The sequence below is a fragment of the Pelophylax lessonae genome (assembly GCF_965119305.1).
Source record: "Pelophylax lessonae genome assembly, chromosome: 1".
NCBI lineage: Eukaryota > Metazoa > Chordata > Amphibia > Anura > Ranidae > Pelophylax > Pelophylax lessonae.
In genome coordinates, this window is record NC_138768.1 from 844,336,800 (window position 1) to 844,362,539 (window position 25,740).

The following is a 25,740-nucleotide window of genomic DNA, read 5'->3' on the forward strand; positions in this document are numbered from 1 at the left end:
AAGCTTTAGGTTGGGTTCACACTGATGCAAATTGGATGTGGGTTTACCCTTATCCAATTTGCAAGACATGCAAGTGTGACCGACTCTCAATGGAACTGGTTCATACATCTCCGTGACGGCTCCGAAGCGCATTGCACAGGGGTCCTGTGTGCCTTTTGGTTCCGTTTCAGTTCCGAATTCAGGCAAAAATTCAAGCCTGATTTCTCCCCGAAACGGAGAACAGGGACATACTGGATCCCTGCTGTGCTGTCCGCACACAGTTTGAACCCAGCTTTAATCTCTTTAACCACTTCAATACCGGGCACTTTCACCCCCTTAATGCCCAGGTCAATTTTCGGCTTTTAGCGATGTTGCATTTTGAATGACAATTGCGCGGTCATGCAACACTGTACCTAAACCAAATTTATGTAATTTTCCCCCCACAAATAGAGCTTCCTTTTGGTGGTATTTGATCACTGCCAGGTTTTTTCTTTTTTGCTAAACAAATAAAAAAAGACCGAAAAGTTTGAAAAAAAAAGTTTTTTTGTTTATCTTATACAATTTTGTAAATAAATAAGTTTCTTCCTGATGAGCACTGATGAGACTGCACTGACAGGCACTGATGGGGTGGCACTGATAGGTGGCACTGATAGGCACTGATATGTGGCACTGATATGCAGCACTGCTGGGCACTGATAGGCGGCACTGATGGGCACTGATAGGTGGCACTGATGGGCACTGATAGGCGGCACTGATGGGCACTGATAGGCGGCACTGATGGGCACTAATGGGCACTGGTGGGCGGCACTGATAGATGGCAATGATGGGCACTTGTGGGCAGCACTGATGGGGAGGGCAATGGGGGGCTCCCTGAGCCCTGATTGCCATCCCTGTTGGCCATAGTGGGCATCCCTGGGGTAATGTTTAGGCATCCCTGGGGTCATGGGTGGGCATCCCTGGTGGTTCTAGTGGCACCCCTCCCCGAGGGTCTGCACTGGTATTTAATGATCTGATTACCAGTGCCGACCCCCTCCCCCCCTCTGTCAGAGGAGCCGCCGATCGGCGCTCCTTTACTCGTGCCTGTCAGGCACGTATTGAGGAAAGCCGATCAACGGCTCTTCCTGTTTACTATGTGACCAGCCGTGATTGGACACGGCTGATCACATGGTAAAGAGCCTACGTCAGTAGGCTCTTTACCGAGATTGGAGATGCAGGGAGTCAGTGTGACACCTCGCATCACCGATCGCCGCTCTGCGCGCCCCCGTCATATGACGTCCGGTCAGGATAATGCAGCCACATTCCCGACGTCAAACGCCTATAGGGCAGGCGGGATGTGGTTAATGATCAGATAAGACTTGTAAAATAACCTTGTCATGATTTGGAAAAATGTGCATATTTTATAATATATAGGAACACGGGGTGCCACCATAATTTCTCATTACATACGCAGTCTCTGATTACCAATTAGTAGTGCTGCAGAATGTTGGTGCTTTGCTGATCTTCTTACCTATAGCAGACAAGTGCTGTTCGCGTGAAAATCAGAATTCCCTGAGGTCTCTAATGACATCTACAATGGCAGCGTAAACCTTGTAATATTGAATTTTGGGCTACATGAGGGAGCTCAGGAGCAGTTTGTTTTTTCACTGGTGACAAAAAAAGGACATTTTTTCATTTCCTCAAAATATTAATTTTAGTCCTGCTGATTCCACTTTTCATGTAGTTGAAAATTGGGGAAGAATATAGATCCCCCCCCCCAAATGTGCCCTGACAGCGTGTTGCAATTGCAGATAGTTGGAACCACATAGTTTGTTGAAGTTTGAAATTTAGTCTGTAGATCTGGAAATGAGCATAACCTTCCATTTGCAAAAATTTGGGACAGGTGTGTAAACCCATACAACTTCCATCTGGGCTCGCTTTGCACTGATTGCAGTTCTGTATAGTATCTATTCCCCCATTTGGAACTATATCTAGTGAAGCCATGTATGTCTTGTAGCTGTCGTGTCTTATTCCAGACTTTCTGTATAAGAACAAACGTAGGAAACAATTTATTGGATTTTGCAAATGCCAGCCTTTCTAGGCCCTAAGCCACATTATTCACCCCTGTCACATAATGCAGAAGGGCCATTATGGAATCAGAGAAGATCTTCTGTCTATTGAAAGCCAGGTATTGAAGAATAGGGAGTTGTCGGATTCAGTGATTCCTACTGTTAAAAGCTAGGAAATCTACTTCTCTGAAGATTTACCATTAAGATTGGAAGTCGTGCATTACTTGGTGTGAGTCTTGGTATCACGTTTGCTGGAATTTCTACAAAGGGGTATAGATCAGCGTTTGGCCCTGGGCACCATTAACCACTTGCCGACCGCCGCCCGACTATATACGGCGGCGGTCAGCCCCTCCCAGGCAAAGTGACCTACCTGTACGTCACTAGCCTGGGAGCCAATAGGGGGCGAGCGCGCGTCGCCGGAGGCGCGCTCCTGCCCCCGCTCGTTCCCTAAGCAGCCCGCGTGTGTGACCGGCGGACATCGTCACTCGCGATCGTCGGGTGGAGAGGGAGAAAGGCAGGCGGCTAATGTAAACAAAGCCGCCTGTCATTCTCCCCTGTGTAAAAGCACAGATCATACGGTTCTGCTTTGTAGGACCGTTGATCTCTGCTGTTACACACACAGCCACATCCAATCACAGTTAGAAACACGCCCCTAGGGACACACTTAACCCCTCCCTCTCCAATAAAGTTAACCTCTTCCCTGCCAGTGTCATTTTTACAGTAACAGTGCATATGTATAGCACTGATTACTGCAGTAATGTCACTGGTACCCCCAAAAGTGTCAAAAATGTCAGTCAAGGGTCCGATCTGTCCACCGCAATGTCGCAGTCCCGCAAAATCGCAGATCACCGCCATTACATGTTAAAAAAAAAAAAAAAAACATAAAAATGACAAAAATCTTTCCCTTAGTTAGTAAACGCAATAACTTTTGCGCAAACCAATCAAAATACGCTTTTTGCAATTTTTTTTTTTTTTTTTTTTACCAAACATATGTAGCAGAAAACAAATTGGCCTACAATGTTAAAAAATTTTGATTTTTACATTTTTTTGGGGGGGAATTTCATATAAAAAAATGTGAAAAATATTATTTTTGCAAAATTGTCGCTCTTTTTTTGTTTATAGCGCATGATCAAAAAATCGCACAAGTGATCAAATACCACCAAAAGAAAGCTCTGTTTGTGGGAAGAAAAGGACATCAAATTAGTTTGGGTACAGCGTTGCACGACCACGCAATTGTCCGTTAAAGTCACGCAGTGCCGAATCGCAAAATAGGCCCTGATCAAGAAGGGGGTAAAATCTTCCGGGGCTTAAGTGGTTAAGGGCCAGATTTCAGCCTTGGCAATTTTCTTCCAAAGACCGTTGGCCGCGGATTCCTTGGTTCATACCTTCATGCAGGGAGTTCGCCGCCTGGCTCCTCTGGTACGGTCCCTGGTGCCTCCATGGGATCCTAATCTTGTACTGTTGGTTCTTCAAAGACCGGCTTTTGAGAATATTTGTGAAATTCCTCTGCTTACTTTGTCACAGATAGTGGCTTTCTTGGTGGCTATCACTTGGTGGATGCAGTCATCTGGGACACATAAAAAATCCAGATATTGCGCTAGGACAAAGAAAATAAATATGCAATAATAAATGTGAGTCCAATGAATGAGTCTTGAGCAGCTAGCACAAAGTCCTATTGGTAAAGGATAATGCAGTAAATTCAAATAAACAGCAGCACTCAAAGTGTATTCCAGACTGTCTTCCAGTGAAATAAACACAGACACTGTGAAAGGGTCCCAGAAGACTGCAGGGGGCTGGGAGGAGAACTTGTGTTGCCGAGCGCCGCAGTGGGAGCGGGTACCTGTCCAAATTGGGTACACAGTCTACTTTTTTTATTACATTTTTTTATCTATGTAATACAACTTTTTGTTTTTAATCTTTCATACTTGTTTAGTGTTTCTTATGAAAGTCCCATGGGTTTTTGTGTTTTTGTAGTTGATCACATACAGCAGGGGTGTCAAACTCCATTTCATCGCGGGCTGCATCAGCATTATGGTTAGTTTTATCAGTAAGATTAGATGTCCAGAGCACCCCACGCCCCCTTACACCCTTACATGAGATGTCAAGAGCCCCCCCCACCATCATAAGTCAAGAGTCATCCACCCTTCCTTACATCACAATGCATCCCCTTACCTTGTGCTACTGCCAGGAAGAAGATGTGGGTGGATCTGGGAATAAGAATGTGCAAGATCTGGAGGAGGACCAGAAGCGGGTTGGAGTCAGCTTGAGTCTGCTGAATGCGGAGACCAGGGGAGGCAAAGACATGGTGGTGTTGTGGCTGCACAGAGATGTGCAGGATCTGGCAAATTAGTTCTGTCCTCTCTGCTGCCAACTACTGAAACCAGGTGGGGCAGAGACAAGGGGTGTGCCACAGCTGCAGGAAAGGTGTGAGGGCCACATGAAATGGCCTGGGGGGGGAGGCGCATTCGGCCCACGGGCCTTGTGTCTGACACCTGCGACATACATTATACTACACTCGATCTTAGCCAGAAGGCTGAAAGGCAAACAACAAATACCAGGATTACTTTAGATGCTGACCCTGGATGATGCCTGGCTTTTTTCCTTCTGGAGAGAAATGCAGATGAAGACACTGTCGGGGGGGGGGGGGGTACTTTGATCTCTGCGAGTGGTTTTATTACCTGGAAGTAATATATAATTAAATGAATGAGACCATACATCTGATGCCAGGTCCATTTTAAAGTGGAGTTCCGGCCTGTTTTGCAACTTGAGTGATTCCTGGAGTGCTTGCTATGCTGATCAACAATTGGGCATTTTAAATTTTTTTTGGGGGTCCCTTACCTAATTTTCAGGGCATTTTTTAATGTACTTCCTCCTTGTCCCCCCGCTCTGTGGCCACGGCCACCGACATCACTTCCGCCTTTGCATTGCATCCTGGGAGCTGTTTGTCATCACTCCCAGGAGGCTGGACCTCACTTCTGCCTTTGCATTGCATCCTGGGAGCTGTTTGTCATCACTCCCAGGAGGCTGGACCTCACTTCCGCCTTTGCATTGCATCCTGGGAGCTGTTTGTCATCACTCCCAGGAGGCTGGACATCACTTCCGCCTTTGCATTGCATCCTGGGAGCTGTTTGTCATCACTCCCAGGAGGCTGGACCTCACTTCCGCCTTTGCTTTGCATCCTGGGAGCTGTTAGTCATCACTCCCAGGAGGCTGGAATCAGGAAGAACTCCCTGGAATCAGGAAGAAGGACACAGCAGATTACGCCGCGGCTTCAGATGCCCACATCTAAGATGGCCGCGCCCAGACAGCATTTTTAAAAGTAAGATTTTGGCTAAAATCCAGTACTGTACACCTTGTAAGTATGAGAATAGCGGTTCTGTAAAGGGTGATGGATTAGTATTATAGGGGTATTTTTAGTTAAAAAAGGTATTTGAGGCCGGAACTCCACTTTAAGTAGAGGTAGGTGTGCCCTGTAGTCATTGTCCCCATGGATGGTTGTTGAGTTTTGTAATGTGTTGTTGATTGTATATAGAAAGCGGTCAGGGTTTGGTGTGAAGGTGTCGGTGGCTGAAGGCAGGGTTTGGTTCACACTTTCTTCCTACTCTCTTTGAAGAATCCAGCTGTAATAGAGGTTGTTGGAGGCCTTATGAGTCACCTGTATGTTAGATCTTCTATATGTGTAGGCTGCGCTCACCCATAGCTTAGTCCTCCCTTATAGAGACATAAAATTGTTTTTAGGTATTTTTAACATCTGTCACCAAGGCAGACTGAAAGTGGGAGGATGAAGACAGCTGTAATGGTAAAGGAAGAGTCAGTCTTGCACAGAAACGTTTATTGCAAAGTTATAGCTGGCGGGAAAAACAATCAACCCTAATTATATCCCTTTTAGAGACTTTAAAGCGGTATTACACCCAAAACCAAAAATGTCTTTTATTGCAGCTTACCAATCAGGGCTGCTGCTACCTGGCAGCCCCCCGAATATAGCAAGACCATATTTTCACAAAAAATACACTAAAATCATTATTAGGCATTCCACCTGTATGGGTGTATAAATATTAACCACTTCAGCCCCGGAAGATTTGGCTGCTCAATGACCAGGCCACTTTTTTCAACTTAGCACTGCGCGTCTTTAACTGACAATTGTGCGGTCATGCAATGCTGTTCCCAAACAAATTTACGTCCTTTTTTTCCCCACAAACAGAGCTTTCTTTTGGTGGTATTTGATCACCTTCTACGCTTTTTATTTTTTGCTATATTAATAAAAAAACGAGCAAAAATTTTGCGAAAAATTGACATTTTCTACTTTGACAGTTAAAAAATATCCAATATATTCAATTTTTGTAATATATTTAGGCCAAAGTGTATTTAGCTACATGTCTTTGACAAAAAAATTCTCAATGAGCGTTTTTTTATCCACTTTAAGACCGGAAGATTTTAACCCCTTTCTGACCAGGCCATATTTTGCGATTCAGCACTGCGTGACTTTAACGGACAATTGCGCGGTCGTGCGGCGCTGTACCCAAATGAAATTGACGTCCTTTTTTTCCTCACAAATAGAGCTTTCTTTTGGTGGTATTTGATCACCTGTGCGATTTTTAATTTTTGAAAAAAAGAGCGACAATTTTGAAAAAAAAAAAAAACGATATTTTTCATATTCTGCTATATAACATCCCCCCCCAAAAAATTTTTCTAAATCAGAATTTTTTAACATCTTAGGCCAATTTGTTTTCTGCTACATATTTTTGGTAAAGCGTATTTTGATTGGTTTGCGCAAAAGTAATCGTGTTTACTAACAAAGATTTGTCATTTTTATTATTTTTTTTTTTTTTTTTACTAGTAATGGTGGCGATTTGCGATTTTCTTTTTTTTGTGGGACTGCGACATTGCGGCAGACAGATCGGACCCCTAACTGACATTTTTCACACTTTTGGGGGGACCAGTGACATTACTACAGTAGTCAGTGCTATAAATATGCACTGTAACTGTAATAATGACACTGGAAGGGAAGGGGTTAACACTGTTGGTGATCAAGGGGTTAAATGTATGCCTCATGCTTACTGACGTATGTGGGGGGAGGGGGTTCTGTGACAGAGACAGAGATCGCAGGTTCAGCTATGCTGAATCCTGTAATCTGTCCCTGTCTGTCACAAGAGAAGATCCGTCTGCTTTGTTTACACAAGCAGGCGGATTTTCTCACCCTTTCCCCGACGATTGGGGAAGAGAGACAGTGATCGCCGCCTCTCCTCCTCCGGCCCGACTCCCACTGTGTCTAAACACAGCAGGAACGAGCCTCCGGCGGCACGCGTGCGCACCGCCGAGACAGGCAGGAGTCCAGCGACGTAGGTCTCCATCGCTGGACACAGGGCTGCTACTGTCCCGCAGTAGCAGCACAGTGATCAGTCCTAAAGTGGTTGAGCTCTTCACTGGCTCAGACTCTCTCTGGTTTCTCCCATACGCTGATCCAATATGATATTTTTTTATAGAGACTACTTAATTGGTAATATACAGTTGTGCTCATAAGTTTACACACCCTGGCAGAATTTATGATTTCTTGGCCATTATTCCGAGAATATGAATAGCACAAAAACTTTTCTTTCACTCATGGTTAGTGTTTGGCTGAAGCCATTTATTATCAATCAACTGTGTTTACTCTTTTTAAATCATAATGACAACAGAAACTACCCAAATGACCCTGATCAAAAGTTTACATACCCCAGTTCTTAATATCTTGTATTGCCCCCTTCAACATCAATGATAGCTTAAAGTCTGTTGTGGTATTTGTGGATGAGGCTCTTTATCTTCTCAGATGGTAAAGCTGCCCATTCTTCCTGGCAAAAAGCCTCCAGTTCCTGTAAATTCTTGGGCTGTCTTGCATGAAGTGCAAGTTTGAGATCTCCCCAGAGTGGCTCAATGATATTGAGGTCAGGGGACTGAGATGGCCACTCCAGAACCTTCACTTTATTCTGCTGTAGCCAATGACAGGTGTACTTGGCCTTGTGTTTAGGATCATTGTCATGTTGAATTGTCCAAGTACGTCCAATGCGCAGCTTCCAGGCTGATAAATGCAAATTTTCCTCCAGTATTTTTTGATGACATTCTGCATTCATCTTGCCATCAATTCTGACCAAATTTCCTGTCCCTTTGTAGCTCACACATTCCCAAAACATCAGCGATCCACCTTCGTGTTTCACAGTAGGAATGGTGTACATTTCATCATAGGCCTTGTTGACTGCTCTCCAAATGTAGTGTTTATGGTTGTGGCCAAAAAGCTAAATTTTGGTCTCATCACTCCAAATGACTTTGTGGCAGAAGGTTTGAGGCTTGTCTCAGTGCTGTTTGTAGTATTGTAAGTGGGATACTTTGTGTCATTTGCGTAGTAATGGTTTTCTTCTGGCGACTCGACCATGCAGCCCACCTTTCTTCAAGTGCCTCCTTATTGTGCATCTTGAAAACATTCACATCACATGTTTTCAGAGTCCTGTGTTTCACCTGAAGTTATTTGGGGGGTTTTCTTTGCATCCTGAAAAATTTTCCTGCCAGTTGTGGCTGAAGTTTTAGTTGGTCTACCTCAGTGGTCCTCAACTCCGGTCCTCAGGGCCCACTTACAGGCCAGATTTTAACTATTACCTTGGGGAGATGCAGACTAGAGTACTGCAATCACTGAGCAGCAAATTATATCACCTGGGATGTATTTCAGTTATCTTGCAAACCTGGCCTGTTGGTGGGCCCTGAGGACCAGGGTTGAGGACCACTGGTCTACCTGTCCGTGGTTTGGTTTCAACAGAACCCCTCATTTTCCACTTCTTGATTAGACTTTGAACACTGCTGATTGCCATTCTCAGTTCCTTGGATATCTTTTTATATCCCTTTCCTGTTTTATACAGTTCAACTACCTTTTACCGCAGATCCTTTGACAATTATTTTGCTTTCCCCATGACTCAGAATCCAGAAACTTCAGTGCAGAACTGGATGAAAGATGCAAGGGTCTGTCAGGAATCCAGAATCTCATTGACCTTTTATGCACACACACTAATTACAAGCAAACAGATCACAGGTGAGGACGGTTACCTTTTAATAGCCATTCAAACCCCTTTGTGTCTACTTCTGTGCATGTTATCGGGCCAAAATCACCAGGGTGTGTAAACTTTTGATCAGGGTCATTTGGGTAGTTTCTGTTGTCATTATGATTTAAATAAAAGAGTAAACGCAGTTGATTGATAATAAATGGCTTCAGCCAAACACTAACCATGAGTGAAAGAAAAGTTTTTGTGTTATTCATATTCTCGGAATAATGGCCAAGAATCATAAATTCTGCCAGGATATGTAAACTTATGAGCACAACTGTATGATATACCTAAACCTTATGATGGCCTTTGTTAACAAAAAATTAGTTGGGACCTCTCCAGATCCAATGGGCAGAAAATAACAGCTGTTGTATGAAGACATTTGTTTGCTAGATGTTTACTGCTGTAAAAACTCGTCATTAAACGATTTCCAGAAGAAGCGGGCTGTTGCCCCAAGAAACGCACCTGCGTCGAATGCAATTTATGGCGAGATAATCCACCACCGAACTGCAGCAGGGTGGACAGATAAGTTCAACCATTTGGGAATTATATTTTTTTCTATATAGAGCTAAATTTGTATGTCAAGTAACTTGTATGTTTTTAATGAATATTCTTTTTGTATATCAATAAAATCGCCCTGTATGTGCTTTTAACCTCCCTAGCGGTGTTCCCGAGTGTGGCTCCGGGTTAATTTTCAGTACCAAAAGCGGTAACCCCGAGACACACTCGGGATTACCCTGCAATATTACTCACCTTCCCTGCGATCCCCCGCCGTCCTCGCACTCTCTCCCCGCTCTGTGCACGGCTGATTGCCAGCACTTGCCTTCCGGTTCCCTTCCCTGCGAGCGTTGCAACGCAGGGGGGTGGTACCAGCGGCAAATTCAAAAGTGTAAATACACCAAATGAGATGATACAAAGCTGTGATCCTAACGGATTACACTGTATCATGCCATTTCACCACAGGATTTCACCTGGTGACTTTTCCAGTGCCCTGCCTGTGCTTTTCCAGTTCTTTGTGCCTGGAGAATAGAGAACGACAATGGCGTCCAAAAAGCGTTTTTTTGCGCAAAAGCAATTTTAGACAAACTGGAAAACAGCGACAGCGAAACGGAGTTACTTAAAGAACTGAGCGATAGCGATTCGTGGGAAAATTCGTCATCAGGTACGGAAAGTGACGACAGCGACGATTCTGATGTCTCTTTCTGGCACATAGCTTGTGGAATTTGGGAAATATATCAAATGATTCTTCAGAATTTCCAACGGAGCAATGTGCCAGAAAGAGACATCAGAATCGTCGCTGTCGTCACTTTCCGTACCTGATGACGAATTTTCCCACGAATCACTATCGCTCAGTTCTTCAAGTAACTCTGTTTCGCTGTCGCTGTTTTCCAGTTCGTCTAAAAGCGCTTTTGCGCAAAAAAACACAGGGGGAGGGGGGTTAAGAAGCAGGCAACACTGAGAGGGAGATCAGTGTCAGAGGAGCAATGCTTATTTTAATAAGGTGTTTTTTATTTGATACTGACCTCAGCACCCTGCTAGTCACTTTCTTCCTAAAAAAGAAAATGAATGTAGCCACCACCTCTAAGAATTGGCAAGCTGCAGTATGGTAAATGTTTGCTTTTGGATTTATTACTTTTTTAAGTTATCCTAAAAAAAATGATATATGTGTGTAAATGTGTGCATATACAGTCAGGTCCATAAGTATTGGGACATCGACACAATTCTAATCTTTTTAGCTCTATACACCACCACAATGGATTTTAAATGAAACAAACAAGATGTGCTTTAACTGCAGACTTTCAGCTTTAATTTGAGGGTATTTACATCCAAATCAGGTGAAAGGTGTAGGAATTACAACAGTTTGTATATGTGCCTCACACTTTTTAAGGGACCAAAAGTAATGGGACAATTGGCTGCTCAGCTGTTCCATGGCCACGTGTGTGTTATTCCCTCATTATCCCATTTACAAGGAGCAGATAAAAGCTCCAGAGTTAATTTCCAGTGTGCTATTTGCATTTGGAATCTGTTGCTGTCAACTCTCAATATGAGATCCAAAGAGCTTTCACTATCAGTGAAGCAAGCCATCATTAGGCTGAAAAATCAAAACAAACCCATCAGAGAGATAGCAAAAACATTAGGTGTGGCCAAAACAACTGTTTGTAATATCCTTAAAAAGAAAGAACGCACCGGTGAGCTCAGCAACACCAAAAGACCCGGAAGACCACGGAAAACAACTGTGGTGGATGACCGAATAATTCTTTCCCTGGTGAAGAAAACACCCTTCACAACAGTTGGCCAGATCAAGAACACTCTCCAGGAGGTAGGTGTATGTGTGTCAAAGTCATAAATCAAGACTTCACCAGAGTGAATACAGAGGGTTAACCACAAAATGTAAACCATTGGTGAGCCTCAAAAACAGGAAGGCCAGATTAGAGTTTGCCAAACAACATCTAAAAAAGCCTTCACAGTTCTGGAACAACATCCTATGGACAGATAGGACCAAGATCAACTTGTACCAGAGTGATGGGAAGAGAAGAGTATGGAGAAGGAAAGGAACTGATCATGATCCAAAGCATTCCACCTCATCAGTGAAGCATGGTGGTGTCATGATGTGGGCATGTATGGCTGCCAATGGAACTGGTTCTCTTGTATTTATTGATGATGTGACTGCTGACAAAAGCAGCAGGATGAATTCTGAGGTGTTTCGGGCAATATTATCTGCTCATATTCAGCCAAATGCTTCAGAACTCATTGGACGGCGCTTCACAGTGCAGATGGACAATGACCCGAAGCATACTGCGAAAGCAACCAAAGAGTTTTTTAAGGGAAAGAAGTGGAATGTTATGCAATGGCCAAAAGTCAATCACCTGACCTGAATCTGATTGAGAATGCATTTCACTTGCTGAAGACAAAACTGAAGGGAAAATGCCCCAAGAACAAGCAGGAACTGAAGACAGTTACAGTAGAGGCCTGGCAGAGCATCACCAGGGATGAAACCCAGCGTCTGGTGATGTCTATGCGTTCCAGACTTCAGGCTGTAATTGACTGCAAAGGATTTACAACCAAGTATTTAAAAAGTGAAAGTTTGATTTATGATTGTTAATCTGTCCCATTACTTTTGGTCCCTTAAAAAAAGGGAGGCACATATACAAACTGTTGTATTTCCTACACCGTTCACCTGATTTGGATGTAAATACCCTCAAATTAAATCTGAAAGTCTGCAGTTAAAGCACATCTTGTTTGTTTCATTTCAAATCGATTGTGGTGGTGTATAGAGCCAAAAAGATTAGAATTGTGTCGATGTCACAATATTTATGGATCTGACTGTACATTGTATTACCAAAAGTATTGGGACGCCTGCCTTTACACACACATGAACTTTATTGACATCCCAGTCTTAGTCTGTAGGGTTCAATATTGAGTTGGTCCACCCTTTGCAGCTATAACAGCTTCAACTCTTCTGGGAAGGCTCCACCCATAGGCCGTGGCCTCAGCCACCCACCACAACAGGGTGCCAGCTAAAGCGAGCAAGCAACCAGCCACCCAGATGACACCAAGCCAGCCACCCGCCACCGTGACCAGTGTTCCACAACAGGCCAGGGTGAATGAGTGACACCAAGCCAGCCACCCACACAACAGGGTGACCCCAAGCCAGCCCCCCACCACAGTGTTCCAGCAGGCCAGCCACCCACCACAGTGTTCTTGCAAGCCAGCCCCCCTTAGAGGGTGACACCAATCCAGCCAGCCACCTCAGTGTTCTTGCAAGCCAGCCACCCATAACAGGGTGACACCAAGCAAGCCACCCTGGCACCACAGAGACTGCTCCTGCAAGCCAACCACCCACCACAGTGTTCCTGCAAACCAGCCACCCACCCACCACAGTGTTCCTGCAAGCCAGCCACCCGTACCAGGGTGACACCAACCAAGCCAACCAGGCACCACAGAGACTGTTTCTGCAAGCCAGCCACCCACCACAGTGTTCCCGCAAGCTAGCCACCAATAAGAGGGTGACACCATTCCAGCCAGCCACCGCAGTGTTCATGCAAGCCAGCCACCCGTACCAGGGTGACACCAACCAAGCCAACCAGGCACCACAGAGACTGTTTCTGCAAGCTAGCCACCCACCACAGTGTTCCAGCAAGCCAGCCACCCACCCACCACAGTGTTCCTGCAAGCCAGCCACCTACGCTTGCTGGAACACTGTGGTGGGTGGCTGGCTGACTTGGTGTCACCCTGTTGCGGGTGGCTGGCTTGCTGGAACACTGTGGTGGGTGGCTGGCTTGGTGTCACCCTGTTGCGGGTGGCTGGCTTGCTGGAACACTGTGGTGGGTGGCTGGCTTGGTGTCACCCTGTTGTGGGTGGCTGGCTTGCTGGAACACTGTGTTGGGTTGCTGGCTTGGTGTCACCCTGTTGCGGGTGGCTGGCTTGCTGGAACACTGTGGTGGGTGGGTGGCTGGTTTGGTGTCACCCTGTTGTGGGTGGCTGGCTTGCTGGAACACTGTGGTGGGTGGCTGGCTTGGTGTCACCCTGTTGTGGGTGGCTGGCTTGCTGGAACACTGTGGTGGGTGGCTGGCTTGCTGTCACCCTGTTGTGGGTGGCTGGCTTGCTGGAACACTGTGGTGGGTGGGTGGCTGGCTTGGTGTCACCCTGTTGTGGGTGGCTGGCTTGGTGTCACCCTGTTGCGGGTGGCTGGCTTGCTGGAACACTGTGGTGGGTGGGTGGCTGGCTGGCTTGCTGTCACCCTGTTGTGGGTGGCTGGCTTGCTGGAACACTGTGGTGGGTGTGTGGCTGGCTTGGTGTCACCCTGTTGCGGGTGGCTGGCTTGCAGGAACACTGTGGTGGGTGGCTGGCTTGGTGTCACCCTGTTGTGGGTGTCTGGCTTGCTGGAACACTGTGGTGGGTGGCAGGCTTGGTGTCACCCTGTTGTGGGTGGCTGGCTTGTGGTGGATTTTATTCAGAATTTTGAAAGTCGTGCAACTTTGACGCGACCTGAAGGAGGTCCTGTGTAATCTTGGGGTTTTTGAACCTCAAGTCGCATCAAAGTCAGACCAAAGTAGTACAGGGTTTACATTGAAGTTGCTGCGACTTGAAGTTGCACAGATATGAACGGTACTCACTGGAAACCATGGGGTTCGACTTGTCTTGCGACTTTGCATTCCCAAGTCGCACAAATGTAAAAGGTGTCTCAAAGAATTGAAGAATTGTCGCAGGCTCTCATCAAGAGTGCCCGTTTATGCCCGTCCTTTCTACCCAGCTCCTCCATTCATAGAAGCTGTTACTACAGAACTACATGACCAGCAAGTGATTTATGAATGAAGGATGGATGACTGATGGGCCTGCCCCCTCCAATTATATATCCTGTTACATTCATGGAAGCTGTGGTACGGCTGCTATGAATGGAGGAGCTAGGTGGAAAGGGCGGGCTTAAACAGGAACTCTTGATGAGTGCAGCCCCTTAGTTCTATTAACCTCCACTGCACCGAGAGATTAGAACAGTAGAGGTGAGGGGGAATTGGAGAAAGGAGGATGCAGCAGCACAAGGGACACATCTCTCTGAAGGTAAGAAGGTAAGCATTGTCCCTTGTGCTGATCTTTTTTTTTTTTAGTAAACTTAAGACTTTTAAGTGATAATAAAGGTATGTTTTTTTTTATTTATTTTTTAAATTTTAATAACAAACATGTTATACTTACCTGCTCTGTGTAATGGTTTTGCTCAGAGCAGCCCAGGTCCCCTGCTGGCGTTCCTGGCTCCTCCCACTTGACCAGTGCCCCCCCAAAGCAAGCTGCTTTCTATGGGGGGCACCTGTGTGCTCTTGCTCCCAAGCCCAGTTCTATGCATCCATAAGCGGCTCTGAGGAAGAGGCGAAGCCTCGAAATGCGTAAGCCTAGCTTCAGAGGACGCTATACCCTTTGGTTCTTATGCGGATGGCACTATATCCATTTTATATGCTTATACCAAGACTCTGAGTCTTTTTATCCCTTTTATTCAGTAAAACCTTATAGAGGGTAATGCACTAGGACGGTGCGCCCTTGTGTTTGTTCTTTGATTCTATGCATCCATAAGACACATAAAGCCATGGCTCGGCCCCGCCCCTCACTCTCTTCTCATTGGCTCACTGGCTGCGATTTTCTCAGCCAATGAGGAGACCCGGGACAGCCAAGGCTCCCATGCACATTGCTGGATCAAGAGGGGACTCAGGTGAGTATTAGGAGGGGCTGTGGGGCGAGCAGCATTCTGAAGTTTTTTTTTTTTTTTTTTTTTTTTACCTTCATGCATAGAATGCATGAAGGTAAAAAAACCCTTCAGCCTTTAGAACCACTTTTAAGTATAACTAAAGGCAAAACGTTATTTTTAGTTTTGGATAGAGTAGAGAAGGATTAGATCATCTGTCAATTTTTATTGCCGTCTGTGCCCCCCGATAAGGAGATTCCCCCTCTCTTTTTGTCCTGTTTACCATTATCATTCAAAGTGAAAGTAAAAGAAATCCCAAATGCTGGGTTGTCCCCAGAAATGTAATAGGGGGGTAGCCTTCCAAATGGGACACTAGTTCTGGTGACCTGGGGTGGGGCCCAAGGAATTCCTTTAATTAGTAGGGATTTCCCCTCACTTCCTGTTTGGTTATGGGACAGGAAGTGAAATCTCCGCAATGGGACACAGATGGCAAAAAAAAAGACGGGTTATAAACCTCCCTTAGGCCCCTTTCACACTTATGCGACTTGTCCTGTGATTTGGGACTGCAAAGTCACATGACAAGTCGTACTCCATGATTTCCAATAAATACTGTTCATATATGTACGACTTCAAGTCGCAACAACTTTAAAGTAGTCCAGGCACTACTTTGGGATTAATTTAATGCGTTTTGAGGTCCAAAGACATTGGCATTGCTTCAAGTCAGTCAAAATCGAGCTAAAATCGCATCAATGAAATTGCGGCAAAATCGTGCAAAATTTAGGGCGCATAAGTGTGAAAGGGGCCTTACTCTATCCAAAATGAAGAAAAAAAAAAAAAAGTTTTGCCTGTAGTTCTACTTTAATGATTCATTCGAATCAAAGGAAACTTTGTGCGCTGCAACAAATTGACTGTAAAGTATAAAAAGAAGTGTGTAGGTGGTGCAAAAAAAAAAAAAAAGCATTAAGAATTTTTTAAAAATCATGCGTAATTTTTTTTCCTTTTATTATTTAATTATTAGCCGTTGAACGCAGAGCACAGTAATGGAAAATGCCTATTAACTTCTGAAATCTAAAATAAACACACTTATTTATCAACCATACAGAGCTGATGTACGAATCAAAACTTTCACATATTTGGGGTCCATAAATCCATAAAAAAATAGGAGAAAATTATTTGGTGGAAATATTTGAAGTAATATAAATAAATTTCTCACAAAATCTTATACATTACACAAACTAAAACTGAATTAGTTTTGCACGTTTGTACATTTCTCTGCTAATTAAAAAAAAAAAAAAAAATGCTTAGGGTATTTTTTAAATGAAATTCCAACTTAAGACACTACGTGTGCTTAAAAAAATCATTTTGCCGTGGTTAAAAATGTTATTGCTTTTAATAAACCAAATAAATAGATAAATAATAAATAAATAATAATAATAATAAATAAATAATAAAAAATAAATAAATAAATGCATCTTTAAAATTTGATCATAAAGTTTTAATTACTCCTGGATTAGAGAGAGTTAAAGTGTTTAATTTTGGATGGAGCAGGGGAGGGTTAGAAGTTAGAACCCCCTGTCATATTTTATTTATTGATGTTTATTGGGTAGATATGCCCTCTTTATTTGTCCTGGTGGCCACAGTGACTGGAATTCTATAAATTTTACATTTGCCACCTGAACAAGCATTGAAGGAAACTGGTTTAGTTGGGGACACCAGTGCCAGTGATAACGGTCTAAAATGGGAACGTTTTTTTTTTTTTATCCTTCTCTTCTCTATCAAAAATGTAAAAAATAAAAAAATTATGAGTCATGCCCTTTTTTTCCAGTGCAGAATGTATTTATTTTTGTCTCATTATTTCTACTAATGTACAGAGCCATAGCTTTGTAAAAAGCAAAAGATAGTACAAAGGTGGGGTAATAGAGATAAATATATTAAAAAAAAAAAAAAAAAAATATATATATATATATATATATATATATATATACATACTGAGTGATATAAACATTAGTTGTATAGAAAACACAAAGCAACAACAAGATATGGTAGGAATGAGCTGCTCCATATAAGTTTACTATTTAAAGGTGCTTAAAATCCTTATTAAGTTTTGACGTTCTGTATATTTTTTTAATCTTAAATAAAATAAAAAAACACGGAATAATAATTCATTCATGCATAGGTAAAGTTGATCCAGGAAATATCCGATTGCCTCTTGGAGGATCAGGAAGGAATATTTTCCCCTGCTGTAGCACATTGGATGATGCTTTGCTGGGGTTTTTACCTTCCTCTGGATCAACTGTGGGTATAGGATTGTGTATATAGGATGATAAAATAATACATTTTTTTTGTTGCCTTTTATTAGTTGAACTAGATGGATTTGTCTCCTTTTTCAACCTAGCTATGTAACTATAGGTGCATCTCATAAATTAAAATAGCATCAAAAAGTTTAGTTTATTTCAGTAATTCAATTCTAAAAGTGAAACTCCTATATTTTATACAGATGTGTTACATTGGGAATGATATATTTCCAGCATTTCTTTCTTTTAATTTTGATGATTATGGCTTACAGTTAGTGACAGACCAAAATTCAGTATCTCAGAAAATTAGAATATTACAAAAGACCAATAAAAAAGGCTTTTTAATACAGAAATGTTGGCTTAGTGAAAAGTATGTCCATGTACAGTATAGTATGCACTCAATACTTGGTTGGGGCTCCTTTTGTATGAATTACTGCTTCAATGCGGGGTGGCATGGAGGCGATCAGCCTGAGGCACTGCTGAGGTGTTATGGAAGTCCAGGTTTCTTTGATAGCGGCCTTCAGCTCATCTGCATTGTTGGGTCTGGTGTTTCTCATCTTCCGCCTGACAATACCCCACAGATTCTCTTTGGGGTTTAGGTCAGGCAAGTTTGCTGGCCAATCAAGCACAGTGATACCATGATCATTAAACCAGGTATTGGTAGTTTTGGCAGTGTGGGCGGTGCCAAGTCCTGCTGGAAAATGAAACCAGCATCTCCATAAAGCTGGTCAACAGAGGGAAGCATGAAGTGCTCTAGAATTTCCTGGTAGAGGGCTGTGCTGACTTTGGACTTGATAAAACTCAGTGGACCAACACCAGCAGATAACATGGCTCCCCAAATCATCACTGACTGTGGAAAAGTTTGCATTTCATTTGGAAATGAAGGTCCCAGAGTCTTGAAGAAGAGTGGAGAGGCACAAGATCCAAGTTGCATGAGGTCCAGTGTGAAGTTTCCACAGTCAGTGATGATTTGAGGAGCCATGTCATCTGCTGGTGTTGGTCCACTGTGTTTTATCAAGTCCAAAGTCAGCGCAGCCCTCTACCAGGAAATTCTAGAGCACTTCATGCTTCCCTCTGCTGACCAGCTTTATGGAGATGCTGATTTCATTTTCCAGCAGGACTTGGCTCTTGCCCACACTGCCAAAACTACCAATACCTGGTTTAATGATCACGGTATCACTGTGCTTGATTGACCAGCTAACTCGCCTGACCTAAACCCCATAGAGAATCTGTGGGGTATTGTCAGGAGGAAGATGAGAGACACCAGACCTAACAATGCAGAGGAGCTGAAGGCTGCTATCAAAGCAACCTGGGCTTCCATAACACCTCAGCAGTGCCACAGGCTGATCGCCTCCATGCCACGCCGCATTGATGCAGTAATTCATTCAAAAGGAGCCCCGACCAAGTATTGAGTACATACTATACTGTACATGGACAGACTTTTCACTAAGCCAACATTTCTATACTAAAAATCCTTTTTTTTTATTGGTCTTATGTAATATTCAATTTTTTTGAGATACTGAATTTTGGCTGTAAGCCATAATCATCAAAATTAAAAAAAAAAAATGCTTGAAATAAATCACTCGGTGTGTAACACATCTGTATAAAATATATCAGTTTCACTTTTTGAATTGAATCACTGAAATAAAATAGCTTTCTGATGATATTCTAATTTACGAGATGCACCTGTATGTAATTCAAAATAAATTATATAAATTATAATTTGGTGGTAATCTGGAAGGGAATAAAATAACGCATTGACATATAAGCTACGGATGCAGGCGATGGATTTTGGTGTTTCGATCATCGTTAGGTCATTTATTTTCGTTGTGAATAAAAAGCGTGGTCAGTTTCATTTTATTTTCTGTGGCAGGGTTTGCACTTTGCTCACACTCTGGTTGCAGAATTATAGTCTAAAGCCTTTTGTTTTTAGACAGCAGAAAGCAGAAGGGGAAAAAAAACACAGCCTGTCCTCCTACACAGATACTAAAGTTGGACTCTGACCTTTTATGCGGTGTATAGATCATCTTGTGTGATTACAACGTTGATAATGTTTTGACAGATTTTTTAATTATTAAATTACAAATAGGACTATTGTAGCATCCGATTTAAGTTCAGGGTGTCTTTATTTTTGTTGTTTATTCAGTTTTTGAACTTTCATGTGTGCTTGCTAACAGCAGTGTAATATGTTCTAATCGTCATTTATTTTGTCGAGCCTAAAAGAGGTAAAGGTTTGAGTCCAGCAAGAGCCAGACTTAGGGGGAGATTAACTTAAACTGAAGAGTGCAAAATCCGGTGCAGCTCTGCATAGAAACCAATCAGTTTCCAAGTTTTATTGTCAAAGCTTAAATGAACAAGCTGAAGTTAGAAGCTGATCGGCTACCTTACACAGCTACACCAGATTCTGAATGCTCCAGTTTTAGTAAATTCCATGTTTCCCCGAAAGTAAGACATCCCCCGAAAATAAGACCTACTTACAGTTTTGCCTCTCGCTGAAATATAAGGCATCCCCCCGAAAATAAGACCTCCCCGATAATAAGGTCTCCCCGATAATAAGCCCCCCCCCCCCGAAGCTACCGTAACATTGGACTCCGGACCGTAACGGAGGGCGCCGCAGCGCACCTGGAGCAGACAGGGAGTACGAGGTGTCTTTTAATCAGAGAGCCCGCGCCGCCAACAGGACACGCTGCCGGCTGCTGCTCGCTCTGCCCTGATGGAGTCTGGCTGACTCACAATTAGACGGTGAGTCACGCGGGGGCAGGAGTCGGGGGGAAATGTCTGATAAAGGGGTGGGGGGGATATCTGGTGAAGGTGTCCACTGGCACAGGGGTGGGGGGAGTGGGATCACTTAAAATGACGCAGGAGGATCAGAGGGGGCAATCAAAATGACACAGGAGGATCAGAAGGGGGGGGGGGATCAAAATAACACAGGAAGATCAGAGGGGGCAATCAAAATGACACAGGAGGATCAGAAGGGGGGGGAATCAAAATAACACAGGAAGATCAGAGGGGGCAATCAAAATGACACAGGAGGATCAGAAGGGGGGGGGAATCAAAATGACACAGGAGGATCTGAAGGGGGGGGGGATCAAAATGACACAGGCGGATCTGAAGGGGGGGGGATTAAAATTACACAGGAGGATCAGAAGGGGTTACTAAAATGGTAATCCCCCCCCCCTCTGATTCTCCTGTGCCATTTTGATTCCCCCCCTCTGATCCCCCTGTGTCATTTTAAGTGATCCCCCTCCCCCCACCCAAATACCACACTACTACCGTATCGTATACAGGTAACAATTTCCTTTTTTTTTTTTTGTTCAACAATAAATGTGTACCGTATTCTTCTTTATGAAAAAATAAGACATCTCCTGAAAATAAGACCTAGCACATCTTTGGGAGCAAAAATTTATATAAGACACTGTCTTATTTTCGGGGAAACAGGGTAGTTTTTGTTATATTTAGTAATGTATGCATAAGGGTAAAAAAACCTTCTGTGTGCTGCTCCCCCCACAGCCCAAACCCCCTTTATACTCGCCTGAGCCCTCTCTCGAGCCACAAATGTGCATAAGAGACTCAGCTGTCCTGGTACTCCTTCTCATTTACTCCCACTGCTGTCAATCACAGCCAATGAGGAGAGAGCGGGGGGGGGGGGGAGCTGAAACATTGCAGCTATCATCCATTGGTCTTGGGTGCAATGCTTTGCAGGCTTCTGTGGAAAAAAATAAACAAATGCAAATATGTGTATTTATTTATTCAATTTATGGTTGACTTTGTCTTTAAATATACAGTGAGGGGAAAAAAGTATTTGATCCCCTGCTGATTTTGTACGTTTGCCCACTGACAAAGAAACGATCAGTCTATAATTTTAATGGTAGGTTTATATCAGTGAGAGACCGAAAAACAACAAAAATATCCAGAAAAACGCATTTCAAAAAAGTTATAAATTGATTTGCATTTTAATGAGTGAAATAAGTATTTGATCCTCTATCACTCAGCAAGATTTCTGGCTACCGGTGTCTTCTATACAGGTAACAAGCTGAGATTAGGAGCACTTTCTCTTAAAGGGAGTGCTCCCAATCTCAGCTTGCTACCTGCATACAAGACGCCTGCCCACAGAAGCAATCAATCAATCAGATTCCAATCTCTCAACCATGGCCAAGACCAAAGAGCTGCCCAAGGATGTCAGGGACAAGTTTGTAGACCTACACAAGGCTGGAATGGGCTACAAGACCATTGCCAAGCAGCTTGGTGAGAGGGTGACAACAGTTGGTGCGATTATTGCTAAATGGAAGAAACACAAAATAACTGTCAATCTCCGTCGGTCTGGTGCTCCATGCAAGATTTCACCTCGTGGAGTTTCAATGATCATGAGAACGGTGAGGAATCAGCCCAGAACTACCCAAGATAATCTTGTTAATGATCTCAAAGCAGCTGGGACCACAGTCACCAAGAAAACAATTGGTAACGCACTACGCCGTGAAGGACTGAAATCCTGCAGCGCCCGCAAAGTCCCCCTGCTCAAGAAACCACATGTACAGGCCTGTCTGAAGTTTGCTAATGAACATCTCAATGATTCAGAGGAGAACTGGGTGAAAGTGTTGTGGTCAGATGAGACCAAAATCAAGCTTTTTGGCATCATCTGAACTCGCCATGTTGGGAGCAGGAGGAATGCAGCCTATGACCCCAAGAACACCATCTCCACCATCAAACATGGAGGTGGAAACATTATGCTTGGGGTGTTTTTCTGCTACGGTGACAGGACAATTTCACCCTATTAAAGGGACGATGGACGGGGTAATGTACTGTCAAATCTTGGGTGAGAACCTCCTTCCCTCAGCCAGGGCATTGAAAATGGGTGGTGGATGGGTTTTCCAGCTTGACAATGACCCAAATCACATGCAAAGGGAACAAAGGAGTGGCTTAAGAAGAAGCACATTAAGGTCCTGGAGTGGCCCAACCAGTCTCCAGACCTTTAATTCCATAGAAAAAATGTGGAGGGAGTTTAAGGTTTGAGTTACCAAAAGTCAGCCTCAAAACCTTAATGACTTGGAGAGGATCTGCAAAGAGGAGTGGTACAAAACCCCTCCTGAGATGTGTGCAAACCTGGTGGCCAACTACAAGAAATGTCTGGCCTCTGTGATTGCCAACAAGGGTTTTGCCACCAAGTACTAAGTCCTGTTTTGCGAAGGGGTCAAATACTTATGTAGCACTGCCCCCTAGAGAGCTGCTGAGATTTACACTTTCTGGATTCCCCTGGGTTATCCTTAGCAACTAAAAGCAGACAAACGGCATTGAAAGTTCTTTGCTCAGTCAATAATCAATCCAGGGGATTTGGTTTTTGTGTTTTATTGAGAACTAGGATAGGAGAAGGGATGAGTGGGATACTCCAACTATTAACTATTCACAGTCTGAGGGACAGCTCATTGTAGATGTTTTTGCCACTAAGTGGAGATACTTTAAACACTTCCTTGTAAACATTCTCTACGGGGTTCTTTAACTGGCACCCCCTTTTCTCTCACTACCGGTGTGCTGACACCTGTCCGCTGCCCTTAGCTACTGGAGTGGTCCCCTTCCTGGCAGACCCCTGGGCATGTTCCTTTTTACTCACGGACACGGTTTTTCCAGAGTCACCGTTGCCTCCAAACTCCACTTGTCAGCATCCACTGGACCTCTGCGCTCAGCAACACCTTCTGGTTCACCAGGCCGACTGCCTGTGACCACCTTACACAGCCGTACTTGCCTTCTGGGACTTGGCTTGTGGCAAGACACCTTGCCACATGTGCCCTTGGCTTTTATAACATATCCCAGGATGCACCACTATTTGTGCCAACCCACTGGGACAGCCACAAAAACCTGTGTATCACTGGCTGGGTTTCCTCCACTGTCCAACAGGCCTCCATATTGGACACAGTAGGGACACTCCCTCAGACCAGATGAATCACACATGGACACATGCAACAGGCAAAACTATCAATCAGGCTCTCCTGATAAGAAGATGGAGACACTAGACTTTACCTACCTAGCACCTATCAAGGAGGGTGCTACAATTATTTCACTCATTAAAATCCAAATCAATTTATAACTTTTTTGAAATGCGTTTTTTTTTTTTTTTGTTGATGTTCTGTCTCTCACTGTTAAAATAAACCTACCATTAAAGTTATAGACCAGGGGTGTCAAACTCAATTTCATTGCGGCCATATCAGCATTATGGTTGCCCTCAAAGGGCCATTTATATCTGTAGATGTCCAGAGCCCCCCACGCCACCTTACACCCTTACATGAGATGTCAAGAACCCCCCACCATTAAAAGTCAAGAGTCACCCACCCTTCTTTACATCACAATGCACCCCCATACCTTGTGCTGCTGCCAGGAAGAAGTGCAGGGTCTGAAGGAGAACTGTAGTCAGCTTCCAGAGTCTGCTAAATGCTGAGACCAGGGGCAGACAAAGGCAAGGTAGTGTTGCGGCTGCACAGAGAGGTGCAGGATCTGCAGGAGGAGTTCTGCCCTCCTTTCTGCTGTGGACTGCTGGGAAGGGGGGGGGGCAAAGATGAGCCTTTCTGCAGCTGCACAGAGGAATGCAGGATCTGGCAAAGGAGTTCTGTCCTCGCTGCTGCCGACTACAGAGACAAGGTGGCGCAGAGACAAGGGGGGTGCCACAGCTGCAGGAGAGGTGCGAGGGGCACATGAAATGGCCTGGGGGGCCTCGTTCGGCCCGCGGGCCCTGTGTTTGACACCAGTGTTATAGACTGATCATTTCTTTGTCAGTGGGCAAACGTACAAAATCATCAGAGGATCAAATACTTTTTCCCCTCATTGTATACTATATGTGCTTTACAATTTACATGCATCGCATTTTACATTGCACAGTGCATAAATCTTTAGAAACGGTTACATTGTGATTAGCTACCGATGCGCACAGATATTTGTACATCACCTATATAGACACGTATATAAATTTGTCTTCCATACAAGATATTCTTTTAATTAAAAAAAAAAATGTTGAAATGTCTTTTTTTCTTTGAGCGGTGAGAAAAGCAGAGCCGACATGCAGAGTGTACACAGGAAGATGGCGAGATCAGTGCAGACCTCTTGTCATCATGTACAAAGCACACTGTTTTTGCAGTAAAAAGGAAGCTCTCTCTCGGTGATAAAGTGTCAGTTGGTAAACCATTTCCTCACCAGAAAAACTCCACGGGTAAAAGGGAATTCCCCGCGCGGCTGCTGTGCCACAGCACAGAGAACTGCACAGAAGATATCTGCTTTTTTCAACAATCTAGAAATAAACTTCACTGGACGGTTAAAGGGGCAGGGACACATTGTATCTAGGCAGAGCTGCGTTCCTTTTTGCAGTTCTTAGTAAGCTTAGTAAATGAGGGGGAGCTCTGCTGTGTTTCATCATCTAATCAAGTGCAAGCAAAAATTGTATTTTTTTTTTATTTTCCTTGCATGTGATTGGGTATTCTTTGTAAAGGACTGGTGGACCACCAGTCAAACTGTTGGGACGAGGGTGCAGGAGCATGGCTTGCGGGTGCTGTCTGTGTCTATGGACGCACACAGCTTGGCTCAGGGAACGTCAAGTGTTAATATATAAAAAAAAAAAGAGAAGGGCGCACCGACCTAGTGCAATACCATAAGATAAAATTGAAAAGCAGCGTAATATAAAAAGTCCAGGTATAGGTAGGGTCCAGCTGATTGGTCTCCTTGAAGTGCCACCACCACCAGAGAGAGAGAGCAACCCCAATCACACTGCCGCTTACCGTCCCACTAATAAAAGAAGGCTCAAAGGTTCCACCAAACTGCTCCTCCAGAAATCCTCAGCGATTCCAGGATCAAGCCAATTAGGTGCGACTCCATACAGATGGTACAAGGCAGACTGATCACTCCTATATCCTAGAAAAAAGCAAAAAAGAAAACCATAGTGCAACACCTAATGAACCACCATTTAATTTCCTTATGCCAAATACATGCTTACAGGTAATAAGAGTAAAAAGAGCTTATCTGCCAGAAATGTTTGACCGCCAACGAGATGACCGCTGCTTCACTCCGTAGTGACGTCCCACATCACAGGTCCCACCCCAGGGGACGGCAGTGTGGTTGGGGTTGCTCTCTCTCTCTCTGGTGGTGGTGGCACTTCAAGGAGACCAATCAGCTGGACCCTACCTATACCTGGACTTTTATATAGCGCTGCT

The 25,740-nt window shown here is 44.0% G+C and overlaps 1 protein-coding gene across 1 annotated transcript in view; it reads left to right on the forward strand.

Moving 5' to 3' along the window:
* DDRGK1 (DDRGK domain containing 1) overlaps positions 1-25,740 on the forward strand; it is a 141,954-nt gene that overhangs the window by 57,727 nt on the left and 58,487 nt on the right. The gene's annotated exons all lie outside the window — the stretch shown is intronic.